Below are 21818 nucleotides of genomic sequence, written 5' to 3'. Positions count from 1 at the left end.
AGTTTTACATTGGCTATCTTCCAGTCGACTGGTAAGGATCATCTAGCATGCATCGGTTGAACAGATGGAGCAATAGATCAGGGTCTATTTCAGTGACCTTCTTAATGATCCCGGCTCCTGGAGGTTCTGGCCCGGGAATTTTCTAGCAGTTATATGTGTGATGCAGCCTGGAAGAGCACCTCTTTAGAAAATTGTGGCTCCACATCGTCAGTTTGATAAGCGCTATTTTACTGCCATGTCCTAATCTGTTCATCTGTTTGTGGGTCCAGATGAGGGCAGAAGGCAGTATCCAGGATGTTGTTTGTTGATGCGTCCCAGGAACACGTTGCAACACCTTCTGGTGTGTTATCGTGGTTGTCATTACCTCCCCCCTGGGGAGTTTGTTCCTGAAGATTTTATAAACGGTGTCCCAGGGGTTAGCATTCTCCGTGTTAGTCACAAGTCGTTCCCATGATTCTTGTTTGTTTTCCGTATGAGAGTGTATGAGTTCCGTGCCTCTCTATAGAGTTCCCTGAGTATCTCCGCTTCCTCTGCGGGCCAAGTCCGTCTCGCTCTTTGGAAGATTTTCATTCTGTTTTGAACTTCTTTTCGAAGTCGTTGCAACTCATGGGTCCACCACGGCATAGCGCCAGGTGTAGGTCGTTTTCTTTTTATTGCGGCGTTGGCAGCGTTGGTGATGATATCTGTGATTGTCCTTTGCAATTCGTCTGAGCTTCTAGCGCTTTCTAGGTACATTGTTCTTCTGTTTTTGTTAGCAGTTAGGGTCTCCTTAAATAGATCCCAGTTTGTAGTATGGAGCACATAGCGGTGAAGCATTAGTTCTGCTGTTGGCTGCCTGTGGAAGTTCCTATTGAGTTGGAAGGCGAGGCCCCTGTGGTCGGATGTGGTACAGGCATGCTGCATCGTCCAAGCAGAAATGTTACGCGCTATATTTCGTTGGCAAGGAAGACATCGATGGTCGCTTCCCATCTCAATTTACAAAATGTTGTCATCTGGTTTGGCCTGTTTAGTACAGCAATGAAAGTGCTCGCAATGAACTTCTCCAGTCGCTGTTCATTACTGGTGCCCTCCCTGTAAGGTGTGTGGTTGTACCAGGCCGGGGAACTGAATTAGCATCAGCTCCGATGATAATTTTTTCTCCTTGGAGCGTGTTGGTGACGTGGTCCAGGTATCTGGTGGCTGTAGTGCTTTCTTCTCCAGGCTTGCAGTGAGGGAAATTATGTAGAAGGCACCGATTACGGTTATAACTTGGGCGCAGGTCGCCCAGGCTGTGCATAGATGGGAGACTTTGGTGACTGTTATATCCGGGTTTCTTATGAGAATTGCAGCCAATGAGTTGTTTCCTCTGTCTGTATTATTTTGTATTTTAGGGGATATCCCCTGACCAGTTTGGAGTGTGTATATGGTTCTTGTAGGATGATGATGTCAGCATTTACTTCGTCAGCTTTGAGACTGATTTGGTCTGTTACGGCCCTTGCTCTTTGTGCGTTGTGTTGGAAGAATTTGACAATCGTAGTGTTGTATTGTTTAGGGTATGCTGCCATAGTCGATTCTGGATTGGTTCAAACTCTTGATTTGTATGTAGATGGGACATTTGTTATCTCTTACTGAGTGCACTGCTTCGAATTTTTGGGCTTTGCAGTTGGCACATGTTGGTTGTTCATCTTTCTTGGGGCAGACCTTGTAGTCGTGGCCTTTTTCGGCACAGTGGCCACTGTGCCAAAAGGGGTGGTGTGGCCAAATCAGCAGCACCTATAACATTTGGAGACCACGATGTGTTCTTGAAATCTGTGGCTGTTCTAGTTTACAAAGATCCTTGTTTGCTTGGCAAGGACTTGCCATGCCACGAGGCTAAGTTCCACGACCCAGTTCTTGGAGTTTTATGTCATGGGTTTAATCGCATATCTCGGTGTGACCTGTTCTTTCATATTGGTATTTGGGAGTGACTTCTGCAGGTTTCTGTAGTATACCTCAGAGGTCAGTTCTTCTGGCGTAATGTGGAAATTCAGGTCGTCGATTTTGATGGAGGGCCCTTTTTTATTCTGTGATTCTGCTTTCAATCCTATAGTTGTTATCTTTGGGTTAGTCATAATTTGGCTGGCTTCTTCGATGGTTCAGTCTCTATGACGATTCCTGGACTCCTCGTTTTTCTGATTGTTTTTATTCTTGTCGATTTCAGCGCCTCCGTACCAGGTGGGAAGGGGCAGCAGTGCGTAGCACACGCTTCTTGATTAGACCGGGGTTCGAGCCCGTCACCACCAAATACGGAGGATGTGGAAAAGTCAGGGAATGACCACCGCATATCCCAGAGCAATATGGCCTTAGTTGCTAATGCTCCAAAAAAAACCAAAAACAACAAAAAAATTGTCGATTTCTGATCATCAGATAGTACTTGTATAAAGTGGGTCTTTATACTTTCACTGGAGGTGGTGTCGTCAGGGATGAGTGGTCTCAGCACAACATTATTGGGATTTGGCAGAAGAGTTTTTCTTTTGGCAGGTTGGTTTTTTGTTTGTATATTGTCGGGTACTTTGGATGAAATCCTCAGCGTTTCTGCATATATGGGTGCACGCTGTTGCATTTGTTTCGCCCCACGTTCAATGTATGCCTGGAGCTTGGCTGTTGCTCTTTCGCTCTCTATGTACGCTTCGGTTAAGAGTGTGTCTAGCTTGTTCCAGAGGTTCACAATTTGTCCTCTGAGAACTGTAGTTACCCTGTTTGTCTGTTCCTTGAACAGGGTTTCAAGGGCTGCCTTGAGGAACATCGCCTTCTCGGGAACAGTGCCCTCCGGTAGGGAGTTCTCCAGAGGGAATTTCGGTTGTTTTTCATCGCTGTCATCTCGCTGGCTTGGCTGGTTATCTTGGATTACTTTTGGTTCTTTCAGTTCGGTTTGCGAGCGCATCTCCTGATCCAACTTCAGCACTGTTGGCTTTCTATATTTCTTCATGCCAGTCTGTGGAGCTCCAGTGCGGGGATCCGCCGCTTCATCCTGGTTTTCTGTGATGGGGTCATCGTTGGGATTCAGGTACGTAATGTCCTGGGTGTTTTCAGGCTTTCCCTCCATTTTGAATAAATCCGGATCTTTGAGACTGTCCGGATTACCGAGGCTTCTTGGGTTTCCTGTTATAGAAATCATAGGTCGGTAGAGATTTACACTTGTCGTGTATTTCTAAGTGAAATAGGGGCTGAGCAGTCCGTCAGCAAAAATTTGAGCTGTTCCCCACTGTGATCAGATTGGGGGGGGGACAGTCAACAGTTAAAATTCATCTAGAGGAGTGGGACTAATTCCCTGTGAGGTTTATAGGGGTGGCAAGAAACCGATGGCGACATCTAATATGCTGTATTATACACTGGGGAAAAGTTTGCGCAACATCATGGAAAGTGTATGATGGAAGGGGGGAACACACACACATTATCATTCACTAGGGGCTGTCCCCAAGGCTCTGTTCTTGGACCACTTGTCTTGAACATTGTTCTTGACGAATGGCTCCTTAAAACTATTCCTTATACTTCCAAATTGGCCTATGCAGACGATCTCACCCTGCTGATCCAGGGCAATTCCCGTGCCTCCCTTGAAAGCACTGCCAACTTAGTCATGTCAGATCTCTCTCAATGGTCCACCACAAATAAGTTATCCATATCCTCATCGAAAACTAAAATGATGCTGGTTAAGGGTTCGCTTAATATTTCACGGCTACCTGTTGTAAAACTTCAAAACAAATCACTTTCCATGGTTTTTTCTCTAAAATTTCTTGGTCTGATCATTGATAGTAAACTTACATTTACTAAACATTTGGAAGATCTCTCAGAGAAAGTCAAAAAACTTACCTTCTCACTTCTGCGTCTCTCTAAACAATCTTGGGGTCTTAATTCTCGTTCTCTACGGTTATATTACAAAGCTGTGTTTCTACCCATTTGTTCCTATGGCGCGGCCGCCTGGTTCTGGCATGTTAAGAAGGCTTCAGTGCAGAATAAACTTCACAGCATTCAACGTAAAATGCTTTTAGCAATGTGCAGGGCCTGTAGGACTGTGTCTACTCCTGCTTTGCAGGTCCTTAACGGCTGTCTGCCCCTCGATCTCTTTCTTATGTTTCGAGGCCTGTGCTTCTTCATTAGGCACGCTGTCCCTGTCACCTTTCTTGGCATTACCATCGATGTCACTGTGGATCCTAAGGCAGAGAAAAGACGCTGTTGGAATATTTTGATGCAGAGCTGGCAAGATAGATGGTCCGCTACCTCTAAGGGTCTTGTTACTTTAAAGTTCATCCCTAACGTCACCTTTGCCACGTTAGAGTGCACTCAGAAATGGTTTCATCCTGGTCTATACACTCTCTACTTACTCTCTGGTCATGGCTCCCTTAATGCCAAACTTGCAACTTTCAACCTTGCTGAATCACCTCTCTGTTCTTGTGGTGACCCAGAAGACTGGGAACATATTTTATACCACTGCCATCAATACCAAGATCTTCGACAGAACCTTCTTCAATCCACCAGCATCACTGTCCCCGGAAATGAGCCGGACTTCCTGAGCACCACAGAAAACTTCCAGTCCCTGCAAGAATTTGCTCGTCATGCTTTTGATCGCCAGAGACGTCTTCACACTCAACTACGAATACCTCCTAGCCTTCCTAGTGGAGACCCCTGCCGCACTGGCTTTTGGCCAGTGCGTGATCAGATATATATATATATATATATTAGTGATAAATTTTTTTTTTTTTTTTTTTGCGTTTTCTTAGGTCCCTGATGGTATTATTATTGGATTGATTTACTTTTTCTAATAATATTCTATATATATATATATATATATATATATTTTTATCTTCAATTTTATATATTTTTATTTACTTTTATTTTTATCTATTTATTTATTTACTTTTATTTTTATCTATTTATTTATTTACTTTTATTTTTATCTATTTATTTATTTTATTATTATTTTTTTTCTTAATTTAATTTAATTTTTTATTTTTTTTAATATTATTATTATTATTTTTTTTTTCACTTTTAATTTGTATTTATTTATTTATTCATTTTTGCTGGTTCCCTGGGTTTGGGCTGCCCGATGGACAGGATTTTATTATCTAGTTTTTATTATTTTCTTAGATAGGTATATATATATATTTTTTATTATTATTATTTATTTTATTATTTTTTTTCTTTTCTTTTTTTGCTCTGATATTAGGGCAGTAAGTGCTGGTAAACCAGGTAGGTCGCGATACATGCGTAGTTGGGGCCTACCTCCCCGTGGTGTAGATGGACACTGAGCAGGCTTTCCAGGTGATCGCCTGCCTGGTGACAAAACGGCCAGAAACAACTAAACAACACAACAACACACACACTGCACGAACATAACGTTACACACATTTCTGGCCTTTTACAGTGCTTTCTGTAATCATCACAGTGTACAAAGGAGGAGATGAATTGACGTTCAGGTGCCGTCCTGCATAAGTTACTATACATGTCTACATGTCTACATTGTCATTACTTGGCAGTTTTATTCTTAAATCGGCGAAAAATGGGATTCTGACTTGGTCCAAGGTTACTCACAGTTCGGAAGCACCCCAGTCAAGATCCAGACTTCAGCGCGGCAGCTGCGTTATATCGCTCTTGGCTATGTCCTGATTGTGAGCCTCATGGTGACCATGCAGTCTCACAAACAGCGGATATAGAGAAAAACGCTGAAATCTGGTAAATACTCCAGGAATTTCACAAAACTATGCTAACCACAATGTTCCACATGTTGATAACTTGCTGTGTGCAGAAAAGTTTAGCTGTAGACTGGAAACAATACACATTTTAAAACTAAAAATCAGGAGCTAACGTGCCCACACGTAACGACGGCCATATTTGCGTTCTATATATATATATATATATAGTGATACTGAATATTGACACCCCTATATGTAATGGACTATGCCAAATCGCTTTCAGTATTAAAAGTCAGTCTGCGCATGTAGCACAGTGGTATCCTCACCGTCCTCCCCACACTGGGTGGAAAAGGCCCGGGTTCGAATCCCGTCGATGACGAGAAGAACTTCAATGGGCTTTTCTCACTTCGTGGCTGAGTTAAGCGGTCTCAGGCGTAGATAGCAAGGTTTTTATCTCAGAAACTGGGGTTTTTCGTCAAGCAAATAGACAAATCGACCATAGAACACACACAATTAACACGGCAGATGAATTTAATTATTCTGGTGGCCTAAATATAATAGTTTGGTTTTTTAATATTAAAAGCAGAACAGCTTCTCACGCTAGACCAGTGGTAATCCTTTACAGTCCCGCCGACGGAACTGTAAAGGATTACGCAAACTGAATGTTCGTAGCGAGCAAAGTTCGTGCAGAACGTTATATGAACTCAACGGTTGGTCACTGCGCGATAGCTGACATCGCAATACAATATGGAGAATGGAAGAACAATATCCCAAACGATGATCAGCAGCCCACTTAGGCGTTGAGGGACTTCACAGCAGACAACCCCGAGAACAACTTGTTCTCACCGCTGATCATCGCCGACGGCAAATGCTGTGGTATCGACAGCACGCTGGTTGGGAAATGGAGGGGTGGAAACGAGTGTTCTGGTCGGACGAGTTCGTCGGCGGTTTCGGCAGATATTTTGACTTCTCATTAATCCAAATATCTGGCGAAACCTTTACAACGTAACATAACCTAACATAACCTAACCTATATATATATATATATATATATATATACAAAGTTTGTATATATAGGTTAGGTATATATTGACCATCATTTTTGAAACAGGGTGTTTCAAAAATAATGGTCAATAATTTACAGTGAAAAGTACAAACTAAAATAAGCAAAATAGTCCCGGTGAACATCGGGCCGCAAATGAACCGTTTTCGAGATAACGCACCTTTTCTGTTAAGATTTGCCCACTGACTATGGGAGCACTAGTTTAGCAAAAAGCTGTGAAACCTTTCTAAGTGTGGTTTTATTAAACATAAGATAATACATTTTTAATTTTTGGTTTCAACACCACAGGACTTCACAGATGTTACATGTCACAGGATGTTACAAAAGGCGTTAAAAATTCTGTCCTGGCATCCGTACGTAGCTTTGTAGTCTTCTCTGCCTTGAGTTGCGAATCCTCTCAGGCATTCTGGGTCATTTGTGGTTTGCTGAAAGGCTCCTTCAATCCGACGCTGCAATTTCTCAACTGCCTTAATATCAACAACTACGTGTACACCACGCTTTTCACATGACCCCAGAAAAATTCATAGGATTTAAATCTGGTTATCTGGGAGGCCACATTACAGGCCCACCTCTACCTATCCACAGTTGGCCATACCTTCTAGTTTGATACCGAGTCACAAGTCGAGCAAAATGTGCCGGTGAACCATCATGCATAAACCAAATCTGGCGTTGCTGAAGTGGAACATTATCATCATCAAGGAGGTCTGGAAGAACATTCTGCAGGAACCGCGCTCCTGTTAGCCTATTTGGCAGAAAGTGTGGTCTATTAGCCGGTCTCCTAGTAGTCCTGTCTAGTAGATATTGAACGAAAAATGTTGCCGATGTCGTGACTCGTGAATTGCATTAAGATTTTCGTCGGACCAAACATGACAGTTATGAAAATTAAAAATACTATCACGAGTAAACCCAGCTCTATCAGTTAACAAAACATTGATTAAAATTTGGGAGTTCAGGACACACTGTTGTTGCTTCCACTGGCAGAAGTTCATTCTGGGAGGGAAGTTTGTATTGCTGAGACTATGTACACACTGGATATGGTACGGGTACAGTAATTGGTGATGTAAAATTCGCCACACACTGCTATGACTCAGTACACACTCTTGCAGAGTAATCCTCCTTGCCGAAATTCCTTGATTTTGTTCTATTCTTTCTAACCCCTTTCCTCAACATCAGGTTTTATGCTTCTGGGCCTACCTGCCTGCTCGTTCTCCATGTGTGAAGCGCCCATGTTGTCTAAGGCGTTGATGTACCCTGATGGGCTCACATCAAGTGAGTATGGGCTTGGCACGCCCAGGGTCCTGAACTGGATATCATCATTCTTCTCTTTCTTGGTGATTCCCTTCTCTCTCTCTCTCTCTCTCTCTCTCTCTCTCTCTCTCTCTCTCTCTCTCTCTCTCTCTCTCTCTCTCTCTCTCTCTCTCTCTCTCTCTCTCTCTCTCTCTCAGGGTAACTCGGGATTTTTTTTTGGATGGTGGAACATAAGCTTCAGGCTTCCTTGCACCATATGGCTAATAATAATAATAATAATAATAATAATAATAATAATAATAATAATAATAATAATAATAATAATAATGTGCGCCTGTTGAGCTGCCTTCGGCGGGGAAATGCTTGTTGGTACAAACGTGCACCATCGACTGCACTGTCGTTGGCTATACCATACATGAAGTGCATATCCGCATATTCTTCGTTGCTGTAAGTTCTTTCCATGTTGACTATCCTTTGACAGGTACTAGCATGCCTGTTACGTCTCAGAGCATTGAGAGAGGGAGAGAATGAGCATAGTCAAAACCTAAAAAAACAAGTCAGTGGTGGCTCCCAACTAGAAATGTGCAATATCTCGAAAACAATTCACTTAAGGACCCACGTTTACTAGGTTTTTTTGCATATTGTACTGTATAGTTCACTTTTAAATTATTGACCATCACTTTTGAAGCACCCTATATATATATAGGTTAGGTTAAGCTTACATATACAAGTAGTTCTCGACTTTACGAGTTAATTCGTTCCATGCGCGCGGTCCATAAGCGAAAACTCGTAAAGCGGGAATTTATTTCACATAGACATTAGGTTAGAAATAGGGGTTGTGTTCTCAACAATGAAATTAGTTTGCTAATTAGTTTATGTTTAAACAATGATTGATTTATAGAAAGAAATGAAAACGTAGCCTGTAATATTAAGCAAATTATAATGACAGAGAAATTATTTACGACTTACAAATGTTAAAGAATGTTTATTCTTCATCATCATCATCGACTAATTGCACACTCGTTGATCACTCGTTATTGGCTCGACACTCGTTGGTTTGTTGCACAAGGAGTCGTCTTCTTCAGAAATGTTTCAAGAGGCATTTTTTTCCGAAGATAATCTCTTTTAATTATAAATTTCACGATTGCATGCATAAGCATTTTTTAACGGCACACACAAATTGCAGCTAACACGATTCACCTGGAGTTACAAGTTTACGAAGTTTAATAAAAAAGGGAATGAAGAGAAGATTCTGAAAATGTATTTACGTTTTTTATACGATTGAAGATTTCAGTAAAGGGCAAACACATTTCACCACAATAACGTAAAAAACCACACAATTCCAGCTATCGGAATTTTCGCAAATGCAAGAAGATCGAGTTTACTACCCGTTTATAATTGCTTGCAGTAACAGAAAAGCCCAATAAACCGGAAAGTGCAAATTGTTTTTATTGTTTTATTGTCGTGACCTCCAGAAATGTGCTTTAGAAAAATATCACAAATTGATTCTTATAACAGAACATATGATAACGATGAAAGTATAGTGCATTTGAATTGGTAACTAATACAATTTACAAACCATGCTCACCACCTTTTATATGGCCTTAAGGTCACGCTCGTGACCTTAAAAATGACATTTTAGAGAGATAAATAGCTTAGTTATACGGCGAAAATTTCAACTTCCGTGGTCTTGAAACGAATTACCAAAAAACAATGTGTTATTGGGTTCGCATTACGATATTTTAACGATACGATGGTATCTCTGGAACGGATTAATATCGGAAAGCTGGATACACTGTATTGTATAGCTATGCACATGGTTTGAAATGCAGTATTTATGAATGTTTAACATTCATTTTTTACATTAATGTTCATATTTTCGATTTTGTTGATACTTTACGCGTTCTCGCTTTACGAGTTCTCGGGAAAAACCCGAGAACTCGTAAAGCGAGAACTGTCTGTATATACAAATTTGTATATATCAGATTAGGAATAACATTAAACTTAAAAATCAATTCAAGCAGGTAGTTAATGAGATTTCTTGCAACGGTTTTCTCCACAAAATTATATTTCTATTTTTGTGTACTCGGTGACCAAAATATTCTTTGAGATCGAACAGCCGATCGTGAGTGAATATTTTACGGTTGTTGCTTTAACTGCTTCTAGAGCGTATATCCAATTTTGAAAAGTAATTTTCAACCCTGATTGGCATGCATGCCTATAATGAAAAAATAAAATCCATCACATTTGTAAGTGGCCCCAGCAAACGAGTTGATGTTTTGTGAGGTCGCGCGAGTAGAATCCACATGATGCGAATAGAACAGAAACGTGTTTGACGTATTTTCTTCCTTCTGTACGAATTTTGTTTACACTTTTTTTTTGCTTGTTTTCGGACGTGTTGTGGTTTTATAAAGTATGCATTAATGTTTTCATATAAAGGAAGTTAAGGTGAGATTATTATTTTCCATCATTTAGCGTGAAATTTTACACTTAGTTTTCTAGATGTACGTATTTAAAGTTAGTGTAAAATGTTTGTTCGTTTCAGTTTCCACGCATTGTTCACTGCACTCACCAGACCTTTTAATGTTTTTGATATATTTCGCACAGATTCACTTGTGCGCCTTTTTTACAGGGTTATACTGACATTTGTGGAATGATAACTGTACCCCATACACGCGAATCACTTTATTTTTTTATTTTTTTTTAACAGTGCTGTTAATTCAGGAAATCAAGGAAATAGAAGAAATATTATCAGAATCCCATTTCCAATACTGCTAATTACGTTTTAATGTTAACTCCTGTTTGATGGGATATTTCATTTTGAGAATTTCCTTGTTGGTGCTAAACGACTATCTTATACCTTGTAGCCACTATTACTTTACGCATGACTTATGATATTTTTGTATGAAGTTCTTTTTAGGATTTTTAGAAATTCCTGTCAAAAAAGAGAAATGCACACGTTATATTTTACAGCATGATATTGATACTGTTTTCATTATTTTAGATAATAGACTATCAGATCACTTTCCTTCAGTATTCCGTAACCACGGAGCAACACCTACTTGCACATTTTATTTCAAGAATTGCTATTGGGCAACTTTTACTGCTTTCTCAAGATACTGCGCTTATTCACCTATTATTTCACATTAATTTAATGATAAAAAAACAGAATTATCATTTTTTAATGACCTAACATTTATCATATGTCATATCTTTCAAGTATTTTGGTTGTCGTATTTCAGAAAGATAGAAGATTTTAGATAGTGTTATGTATTGATCCTTTGGATGCCTTGTAGGTTCATAACAATAGTTTTGTTATGAACTTTTTTTTTTCAGCCTGGTCTGTACTTGTTAACAGGAGAGACTGCTTCTACAGAAATGGAATACACTTAAATAGAAAGGGTGTAAGAATATTTGCTGATGCTATCGAGGCAGTGTTAGGTGGGTTGGAAAACTGCTAGCTTGGAGATACAAGGACTAATAGATTAACAGTTTTTTTTTTTTGGTAGTTGTTGTCGCATAGGCTTCTGTGGCCATAATGCACCTCCCAAGGTTTTTGCAGTATTTTTATCCAAGCCCGATGCGGGAATCGAACCCACGACCTTTGGGTTGCCAGGCAGGCACTTTACCCACCCGGCTAGCCCGGTTGGCTAGATTAATAGTAGCCATTGGCAGAGGTGAAAGTGATTCTTGCACTGCTTCTATTGGAATGAGCAGCAGCCTGGAAAACAAGATGCAGGGTATTTCAGAGACAAGGTGCCTCCGTAGCCAGGAGCAGCAGTGTGTAGCACACGCTTCTTGATTAGACCATTGTTCGAGCCCGTGACCACCAAATACGGAGGATGCGGAAAGGTTAGAGAATGACCACCGCACATACCCGGAGCAATATGGCCTTAGTTGCTAATGCTTGTAAAAACTAAACAACAACAACATTTCAGAGACTGCTGGGAGTCATTGTGGTGCATGTATACTTGTGTATACACCAATGCTAGGAGTTTGGTAAATAAATTTGATGAATTTGAGGTATTGCTCAAAACATCAAAGGCAGATATTTTTGAGATATCAGAGACGTGGTGTCACACAGATGTAAGGAATGCAAAACTGGAATTTGGGGAGTACAACGTTTACAGAAAGGATAGACAGGATAGGAAGGGAGGAGGGGTTATGCTATTAGTTAAGAAACACATAAAATCCAAGGAAGTGAAGCCAGTCGACATCACTGGACAGTGCAGCGTCAAGTCAGTTTGGTGTGACATAAGCATTGGGAGATCAATATTGAGAGTAGGAGTGTGTTATAGGCCTAATGACTCTGATGAGTATAATAAGAAACTGTACAGGGAAATAGAGTGGGCCAGTAAATCGGAGTCTTATAATGGGGGATTTTAATTTCCCAGAATTTGTGGGTTGGTCACTCACACACTAGCAAAGCTTTTGTGGATTCATTGGATGATTGTTTTCTACATCAGCATGTTCAGAAGGCAACTAGAGGTAGTAATACTCTTGATCTGATTATCAGTAGTGATTCTTCATGCATTACGAATCTGAAGATAAAGGAACCACTAGGTGTCAGTGATCACAGTGTGCTGAAGTGGGATTTACTCAAAGCGGTAACTACCATCAGGGGTAAAGGGAAGGGTTTTTGCTTTCATAAAGGTGACTATGATGGTTTGAGACAGTATTTAAATTCTATACAGTGGGACCAACTGATGATGTTATCAACAGCAAATTCAAAATGGGAAGCATTCAAAGAATTAATCTTGGAAGCTACTAGGCTTTACATACCAACTAAGAAATATTGTTCAAGGTTTAGGCCTAAATGGATGTCAGATGAACAAATGAGACATATGACAGAGAAGAAAAATGCATGGGACACCTATAAATTAATGGATGACATGGAAGCTTGTGATAGATATAAGCTGGTCTGTAACGAAGTCACAAAGGAGATTAGGGAGGCAAAGGCAGATTATGAGAAATCTTTGGCAAAGGATGCAAAGAAAAACAGCAAAGAGTTCTTTACCTATGTAAACTCTAGAAGGAAAGGGGTGAATCAGATTGGTCCACTGGATATTGATGGTTCAACTGATGATCCTGCTCAGGGGGCTAACAAACTAAATGTGTATTTTGCATCTTCATTCACAAATGAGGATTTATTTGGGGGGAGGGGGGGTTGGAATGCCAGAGGTGAATTAAACTCTGGCAGTGAGCTAGATGATTTTGTAATAACTGAGAGGAAATTGAGGAGAAATTGTTGAAGATAAACATAAAAAAGGCACCCGGGTCGGATGGGATCTATCCAGTTATATTAAAGAGGCAGCAAAGGAAGTAAGCAAACCCTTAGCCATAATTATGAGAGCTTCTTTGGAATCAGGGGAGGTACCCATGGACTGGAGATGTGCAAATGTGACCTCAATTCACAAAGGAGGATCAAATTCCGACACAAGTAATTATAGACCTCTTAGTTTAACTTCTGTGACAGGAAAATTAATGGAGGCACTGGTAAAAGAAGCACTGCAGGATCATCTAGACAAGACTTCAGTTATAGCTCGGACACAGCATGGTTTTGTTAAGGGAAAGTGTTGCCTGACTAATTTGATTGGATACTATGATGTGGTCACAAAGGAACTGGATGCAGGGAATGACTTTGATATCATATATTTGGATCTTAGAAAGGCTTTTGATACACCGGACCGAACGTATTGGGAACTTTCTAGGAGGCTTCTGGATCAGCTAATGTATAATCTTGCTACCTCTACTCTGCCAGATAGTGACTGGAGGGAGTCCGAGTAGTGTGTATGCGGGGAGCATTGTCGAGGCCACGTTATGTCAAGGATCTGGGTATATTCTTACCACATGTATGCCATATCCAAATTTTTCATTACTTCATACAGCATGTCCCACCCACTTTTTCTTACCATTGAATACACCATGAATTGTCAAACTAATAGAGCAAGCATATATGCGAAAAGATTTAAACCTCCGAGCACTTCCTAATTCATTTCACAAATATACGTGGTCTCAGATATAATCTCCACAATGTCCATTTCAACTTGCAGTCTGCCAAACCCCATGTACGTTTTCTGACAGAATCTCAGTTATCGGTTGATTCAACTACTGCTCACCTCAGATGCCCAAATTATTCGCTGTATGATTCCTTTTGCCTCAAAGGTGGTACTTGTGGATATGTCCGTTCTGATATTCCCTGTCAGAGACTTGGCAATTTGGAATCTCCTCTCTTTGATCTTCTCTGGCTTAAAATCTCTCTACCTCATTGTGTCAGATTCAACTGTTGTCTGTACTGTTCTCCCAACTCCACTAATCACTTGGAGCTCTTTGACTTCCTCTCTTTGCAACTTGACTTTCTCCAGTCCAACTTTCCTAACAGTGAGGTAATTTTCCTTGTTGATTTTAATGGTCACAACTCCAGCTGGATTCTGTTTTCTAGTCACACCGACCCAGCTGGTCGAGATGCTGAGGCTTTTGCAATTACTAATGCAAAAGAACAGATGCAAATGAACAGATTGTTCATTTACCTACAAGAATACCGGACAATTCTAATCATACAGCCAACACGCTTGATCTTTTTCTCACAAACAACCCTTCTAAGTACACGGTCAAAGTCAGAGGTCATTTAGGCACTTCGGATCACAACTTGGTGATTGTCTCTTCTCCAATGGAGCCTTTATCTCATGGCTATTGCCAACCTCGTGTTGTTTGGCATTACAAGAATGTAAAATGGGATGACCTGCGAGATTTCTTTTCCTTGGCTGGATTACTGTTTCAAAACTTTGGATGTCAACGTTTGTTCAGATCGTGTCAGTTAAATTATTCTTGCAGGAATGGAATCCTTTATCCCATACTCCACTAAAAAACTCATCCTTTATCTTAAACCTTGGTTTTCCAATAAATGTGCTAACGCTGTTCAAGAGAAGAATGTTGCATATTGTAATTGGCTTGTTTCTAATTCTTCAGTTTCATTTTCTGCCTACACCAAAGCTCACAACAATTGTAAAGCAGTTATTAATCATTCCAAACTAGAGTTTGAACAGGCTAAGAGTAGAAAACTTGCTTCTTGCCGTAATGGTAGCTGAGCATTCTGGTCTCTTGCCAGAGCTATTGTCCGCAACTTTTGCCCATCTCTGCTCCCACCTCTGTCCAAACCAGATGGTTCTGTTGTCACTGCAGCCAAGGATAAAGCTGACCTGCTAGCATCACATTTTTCCTCCAACTCATGTATTAATGATCTTGGTAAAATACCTCCCACCATTCCCAACACGCTCCATTCAATGACTCCTGTGGTCTTCCGTCAAAAGGATGTCAGAAGGATTTTGATGAATCTTGATGCTAAGAAAGCTCCAGATCCTGATTTTATTTCTCCACTTGTTCTCAAAACCTTTGCTCCTGAACTTACTCCTATTCTTTGCTGCCTTTTTTCCACTTTCTTATTCCAAAGGTGTTTTTCCTTTTGCTTGGAAATTTGCTCATATCCAGCCAGTTCCTAAAAATGGTGACAAATCCCTCCCATCCATTATCGTCCAATTGCAATTACTTCTACTCTTTCTAAAGTAATGGAGAAATCAATTAACTGCCAACTCTTAAACTACTTAGAAACCTTCCAACTGATCTACGATCGCCAGTATGAATTCTGTTAGTGTCGATCCACTGGTGATATTCTGGCTTATGTTACCCATTTATGGACTAATTCAATGGAAATGTTCGGTGAAACCCAGTTAGTTGCTTTTGATATCCCAAAGGCTTTCGATCGTGTTTGGCGTAAAGGTCTTCTAAACAAGCTTCCATCTTATGGTTTGCCTACTGTTTTTAGTAATTGGTTATCCAGTTTTTTCTCTGATCGCTCACTGAGGGTGATGGTAGATGGCTCTGTTTTCTAACCTCTCCACTAATGCCGGTGTCCCCCCAAGGTTCAGTTCTTTCCCCCACTCTTTTCCTCTTGTATGTTAATGACCTTCTTCCATTGGCTGGAAATCCTATCCCTAGTTTTGCCGATGATAGCACATTGCATTCCACTTTCCATTTTGAGAAACCTTGCCCTGCTCAATCAGCTTCAACTTCTCGAAAATTTGCTACCAATTCCTTAAATGCGATCTTCAGGTAATTCTCCAGTGGGGCAAAGACAACTTAGTTGATTTCAACCCTTCTAAAACTCAGTCTTGTCTTATATCTCACAAAAAGGATTCTTCTGCTCCTATGCTTATCTTTAGTGACACTCCGATTTCTAGGCAAAATGATATATCTCTTTTGGGGATAACCCTGACTTCTAATCTCTCTTGGCACAAGCACATTACAAATATTGCTTCCTCTGCATCTAAAAAACTTGGTTTTCTCTTTCACTCTCGGCGTTACTTTTCTTCCAAACAGCTGCTCACTCTGTATAAATCGCAAATCTGCCCTGCCCTGGAATATTGTTCCCACATCTGGGGTGGTGCCCGCAAAACCTCTCTCAGGCTTCTTGATTCCATTCAGAAGAGGGCAGTTAGGTTGGTTAATGATTCATCTCTAACAGAGTGTCTCCACTCGCTGTCTCATAGACGTACTGTTTCTGCTGCATGCCTCTTCTACAGATACTTCCATGGGCACTGTTCTTCTGAATTGGCTTCTATAATTCCTGCTCTCTCTTTCAAAACAGTCTGAACACGTGCCGCCACCAGCCAACATCCATTTACTGTCCAACTTCAAACTCACAGAACCAACTTTTCATCTTCCTCGTTTATTCATTCAACTGCTGTTTTCTGGAACAACCTTCCTTCATACGTAGTTCCTGAAAATTATAGTCTGCAGTAGTTCAAGTCCAATGTCAACATATATCTTCTTTCGTCTTCTCAACATGGGCTCCTCCGTAGCCAGGTGGGAAGGAGTAGCAGTGCGTAGCACACGCTTCTTGATTAGACCGGGGTTCGAGCCCGTCACCACCAAATACGGAGGATGCGGAAAGGTCAGGGAATGACCACCGCATATTCCCGGAGCAATATGGCCTTAGTTGCTAATGCTCCTAAAAATGAAATAACAACATCGTCTTCTCAACCTCAAACCCAAGCAAGGTACTAAGTACTATAGGTTCTAACACCTCTTTGGGGGTTTACATAAAAAAAAAAAAACCCTCTTAAGACAGAATCTCTATTTCTGCAAACCGAAGTTGCGATTGTTAGGCAATATTACTAGGCGAGGTTTCTACATTAGAAAGAGCAGCATATCAGAAGTGGTCTGTAAACTGTAATATATATGTATCATTATATGGAAACTAGGCGAGGTTTCTACATCAGAAAGAGCAGCATATCAGAAGAGGTCTGTAAACTGTAATATATCATTATATGTAAACTATAATATATACAGGTAGTTCTCGACATTACGAGTTAATTCGTTCCTAGCACGCACTCTTAAAGTGGGAATTAAATCCCATAGATGTAATGTTAAAAATAGGGGTAATGTTCTCAATGATGAAATTAGTTAGTTAATTAGTTTGTTTAAACAATGATTGAGTTGTCCAAAGAAATTAAAATGTAGCCTGTAAAATCAAGCAAATTATAATAATAAAGAAATTATTTATGACTTACAAATTTTAAAGAATGTTTATTCTTCATCATCGACTAAATGCACACTCGTTGATCACTTATTATTGGCTCGGCGCTCGTTGGTTTATTGCACAAGGAGTCGTTTTCTTCAGAAATGCTTCAAGAGGCATTTGTTTCCAAGATAATCTTCTATTTTCTTTATAAATTTCAATAGCATGCATAAGCATTTTTTTACGGAACACACAAATTGCAACTAACACAATTTACACGGAGTAATAAGTGTACAAAGCTTAAAAAAAATGAAGAGAAGATTCCGAAAATTTATTTTTGTGTTTTATACAATTGAACATTTCAGTAAAGGGGAAATACATTTCACAATAATAACGCAAAAAACCACACAATTTCAGCTATTGGTATTTTCACAAATGCAATAACATCGAGTTTTCTACCCATTTATAATTGCTTGCAGTAACAGAAAAGCCTAGTAAACCGGAAAGTGCAAGTCGTTTTTATTGTTTTATGGTTGTGACCCCCCAGAATGTGCTTTAGAAAAATGTCACAAAGGCGTTCAAAATTGGTTCTTATAACAGAACATATGATAATGATGAAGTATAGTGCATGTTAGTGATTTGAATTGGTAACTAATAGACCTTTCATTAGACCTTTTAGAGAGTTATATAGCGAAAATTTCAACTTCCGAGGTCGTGGAACGAATTACCAAAAAACAATGTGTTATTGGGTTCACATTACGATATTTTCACGATACGATGGTGTCTCTGGAACGGATTAATATCGTAAAGCTGGGTACACTGTATTGTATAGTTGTGCACGTGGTTTGAAATGCGATATTTATGAATGTTAACATTCATTTTTTTGCAATCAATGTTCATATTTTCAATTTTGTTGATACTTTGAAAAAAAAGAAACTCGTATACCCGAGAACTCATAAAGCGAGAACTGCCTATATATATATATATTACATATTATATAAAACTTGCACTTAAAAGACTTGTACAAATTACAGCAGCGTGGCATTAAAGTTACCACTGTAGATAAAGGGAATGGGAGAAGACAGTGATTATCAGTGGACATTAAAAACACTAGTTCTTCATGAACTAGTGTTTTTAGTGAAGTACCCCAGGTTTCGGTGCTGGTCCCATTGTTTTTTTCTGTAATTGTTTATGATATGGATGAAGGTATATCAGGTTTAATGTCTAAGTTTGCAGATTATACAAAGTTTGGCAGAATGGCTAATGACAGTAATCAGGGTGAGCTACTGTAACAAGATCTAAAAAAAAAAAATTAGGCGGATGGCCTGGAAAGTGGCAGATGAAGTTCAACATTTACAAATGTAAGCTACTACATATGGATAGCAGTAATTCCAGATTTAACATACCAACTGTGTGGTATATCACACCCAGATTAGTTGGAAGATGAAAAAGACCTGAGGGTAATTGTGCAGTCAGATATGAAGTTCTCTGAGCATTGCTGATAGAATGTCAGGACAGCTTATGGGCTTTTCTATGATATACAGGAACTTTGCTAACAGGGATCCCTTGTATAAGGCAATGGTTAGGCTATTGCCTTTTACAATGGATAAGGCAATTTCCTTATCTTAAAAAAGTTATTTCCTTATAAAGGTTGATCTGATTGATTTTTTATTGAGATTTTTATTTTAGAAAATTAAATGAACTTTACGTATCTTATGATTTTGTCATAAGATATGCAAAGTCACACTTGCAAGACAAGAGCAATTTTCCAGAGAATTTGGAGTTTTTAATAAGCAAAAGCTGTTTTTCAAGAAAAATGGCTTGACATCAAAAGGACTGCTTGTATTGTATAAGGCTGCTTACAGAATTTTTAAATGTAAAAAACCTCATTCGCTATCAGAAATATTTGTGTCACCCATAGCTATTGATATGTGTGAAACAATGTGTGGTGGATCATATGTAGAACAGCTTCAAGTAGTTTCACTTTCAGATAATACAGTGGGAAGGAGAATTGCTGATACGCCTGAAGACTGTTGGAGTCATTTAATTGAGAAACTAAGCTCTTCCTTTTGCATTTGCATTGCAAGTAGATGAAGCTACAGATGTAGTTAATGGTGCTCATTTAATTATACATATAAGATATGTTGTTCAAGCTAGGGGAGATTTATTATTTTGCAAACCTGTTGATGGAAATGCCACATCAAAGAAAAATTTTCACTATAATTGTTGGATTTTTTAAAGAAAATGATATAATGTGGGAAAATTGTATTGAACTCTGCACTGATGGAGGTCACTTGATGTTTGTGTGAAATGCAGGTCTAAAAGCACTAGTTAAAAAAAAAAAAGTGGCCCCTCATGCAATTCGGACATATTGAATGCTTCACAGAATTCACTTATTTTGAGAACTGAGTGAAGAGCTACATGCAGTTTTTCCAAATTTTTTAGTTTTTTGCTTGTTACTGCATGATGATATGGGGGCAGATCATAGGGCACTTCTGTATTATTGCCAAACATGCTGACTTTTTTGTGCCAAAATACTTCAAAGGATGTTTGAGCTAAAAGAAGCAATTGCCAATTTTCTCAAGTGATAATAATATGGATGAAGCGAATTCATTTAATAAAAAAAATACCCTCCTGATACTTGTATATTTGGTGGATATTTTTGAAAAACTGAGTGTTTAAATAAATGAATGCAAGGTCTTCAAATTCATACTCACTCATAAAGATAGTGACTACATTTATGAAAAAGTTAAAGGTAATGGATAATAAATTCACAGAAGAATATTTTTGATGTATTTCTCAATTTAAAAAATAACTGTCTTGCAAATGAAATAGAAAAAGTAAAGACCTGCTTATGAATCACTTGACTGGTTATCAAAAGCAATTTTAATTTTATTTTACAGATGTAGATATTTTGTATATGAATGGATAAGGAACTGACTTGTTATGGAAAAATATATGTTTGATGCTCATGATCTTGCCCCATCTGGACCAGGTTGGGTAATAATGCCTTGTGATAATACGCTGAAACAAGATTTTGAATCTGAAAATCTTATTCTGTTTTGGCTATGGGTGAATGGATAAATATAATAGTTCTCCGATTTATAGAAAAAAAAAAAAGAAAGAAAGTGATACAAATTTTAGTACCATTCATAGTATCTTATTTTTGTGAAACAATTTTCTGCTGTAGCTGTTATAAAGACAAAATATCATTCTCGATTAGTGGTTGAAAAAGAATTGCATGTAGTGTCATCATCAGTGGCACCACGTTTTGAGAAACTTTATGCCAAAAAACAAGCCCACCCATTAACATTAATAATAATGTTGTTATGTGGTTATTATTTTTATAAGTTATAAATATGAAAATTAATGTTTAATGGGGTATACATGTTTTAAATACTAAATGCCAATTGCTACTATGCACAAAGTGACCATTATCATCTTTAAGCTCTGAGTGTTATTAGAGTTTCATTCTCATATTTATTTTACTTCTTCACCACCTACTCAATGTCAGTGTGAAAAATTATAAAGGATTTTAACAATACATAAATATCTGTGTATGTTATTTATTTTTAATGTATGTTTAAGATTTGTTTGTATCTAGATCGTATGTATAGCTTAGCTTAATTTTCAGCACTCACCTCATAGTAATCCGCTTAGCTGGTGGAGGGTTTTACCACATTCATAGTGGTTATAGGATTCTAATACTTTACAGGGATTATGGGTTTAAAATTAAGTTATGGGCTGTAGAAAAATTTTTAAGAAAGGAAAGTGCACCTTCCATGGTTGCCTAATTAAATTAAATTAAATGAAGAGAAAAAGAGGAAGGAAAATATAAGGAAAAGGAAGGGAAAAAAAAATGTTTTTTTCTCTTAATTTAATTTAATTAGGCAACCATGGAAGGTGCACTTTCCTTTCTTAAAAATTTTTCTACAGCCCATAACTTAATTTTAAACCCATAATCCCTGTAAAGTATTAGAATCCTATAACCACTATGTATGTGGTAAAACCCTCCACCAGCTAAGCGGATTACTATGAGGTGAGTGCTGAAAATTAAGCTAAGCTATACATACGATCTAGTTATTACATTACAGCACATAAGGACTCCTTAAAATATCAAGAGTCGATTTGTTTGTATTCAATACTGTTATAAAAATTGCGGAAATTTTATTATTAATTCTTAATTTTATTTGAATAAAAGTGAGTATCTTCCTTCCATATGTAGCTGCATTTGTAAGCCACAAAAATGGGACATGTAGAGAAGTAGGAGTTATTTAAGACTTCTGACTTTTTAAAAAAAAAATTTTTTTTTAATTGACACTTAACTATTTCATATATTGTT

The 21818-nt window shown here is 38.7% G+C and overlaps 1 protein-coding gene across 3 annotated transcripts in view; it reads left to right on the top strand.

Annotated features, from left to right (window-relative positions):
* The first annotated feature begins 10283 nt into the window (after positions 1-10283).
* The window catches only part of LOC150091364 (ralBP1-associated Eps domain-containing protein 2-like), a 303767-nt gene continuing 292232 nt past the window's right edge, over positions 10284-21818 (top strand). For all 3 annotated transcript variants that reach the window (XM_090383441.1, XM_090383448.1, XM_090383421.1), the window contains exon 1: positions 10284-10407. The gene's annotated coding sequence lies outside the window, so the exon portion shown is untranslated. The remainder of the gene's footprint in view (positions 10408-21818) is intronic.

This window comes from Mastigoproctus giganteus, chromosome 1 (genome assembly GCF_048544385.1).
Source record: "Mastigoproctus giganteus isolate SK-2022 chromosome 1, ASM4854438v1, whole genome shotgun sequence".
Classification (NCBI taxonomy): Eukaryota; Metazoa; Arthropoda; class Arachnida; order Uropygi; family Thelyphonidae; genus Mastigoproctus; species Mastigoproctus giganteus.
Note: the sequence above shows the minus strand (reverse complement) of the source record. Positions and strands in the feature narration are given on the sequence as shown.